Source organism: Danio aesculapii, chromosome 9 (assembly GCF_903798145.1).
Source record: "Danio aesculapii chromosome 9, fDanAes4.1, whole genome shotgun sequence".
Lineage (NCBI taxonomy): Eukaryota > Metazoa > Chordata > Actinopteri > Cypriniformes > Danionidae > Danio > Danio aesculapii.
The window spans coordinates 39452006-39453202 of record NC_079443.1 but is presented as its reverse complement, the minus strand read 5'-3'; positions in this window follow the sequence as shown (position 1 = coordinate 39453202).

The following is a 1197-nucleotide window of genomic DNA, read 5'->3' as shown; positions in this document are numbered from 1 at the left end:
CCTTCCTTTGCCACAATCCTTCCTGGACACTCCCACTCTTGCCTTCTTTCTCCTGCCTTATTAGGAGCAACCATTCTGGTTTCTGCTCCTGTTATATTTACATACTTTATTATAAATAATTCTACATTAAATGCATATATATATATATATATATATATATATATATATATATATATATATATATATATATATATATATATATATATATATATATATACATACATACAGTCGAAGTTATAATTAAAAGCCCCCCTGTCTATTTTTCCCTGAATTTCTGTTCAACAGAGAGAAGATTTTTTTTTCAACACTTTTCTAATCATAATAGTTTTAATAACTCATTTTTATTAACGGATTTATTTTATCTTTGCCATGATGACAGTAAATAATATTTGACTAGATATTTTTCAAGATACTGGTATTCATCTTTAAGTGCAATTTAAAGGCTTAACTAGGTTAATTAGGCAAGTTATGGTAATCAGGCAAATCATTGCATAATGATGGTTTGATTTGTAGACAATAGAAAACAAATATTGCTTAAGAGGACTAATAATATTGACCTAAAATGGTTTTAAAAGTGTTTAAACTACTTTTATTCTAGGCCAAAATACAACGAATAAGACTTTCCCTAGAAGAAAAAATATTATAGGAATACTATGAAAATTTCCTTGCTCTGTTAAACATAATTTGGGAAATATTTGAAAAAGAAAAATCATTCACAGGAGGGATAATAATTCTGACTTCAACTATATATAAATGAATGATAAACTTTTATATTAGATTATATAAATTGTACACATACAAGAACACGCAGTTAAAGACATAATTATTTGCTCTCCTGTGAAATTTTTATCATTTTAAATATTTAAATATTTCCTGTAATATTTTCTTCTGTGTAAGTCTGCATTTTTTTTAATTTAGCTGATTATAATATAATTGAAATATAATTTTAAAAAAAGAATTTTTTTCCTGATTGGCTACAGAACAAACTGTATACAGGGTCTTGCCTAGTAAACCTAATAACCTAGTTAAGCCTTTAAATATTATGTGCTGTCATCATGTCAAAAACAAAAGAAATTAGTTGCTAGAAATTAATAATATAACTATTATGTATAAAAATGTGTTAAAATGTTTGATATGGTTTTCATTTTTGCAGAAACATCAATTAAATTAAATTAAATTTACGTTTATTTGTATAGC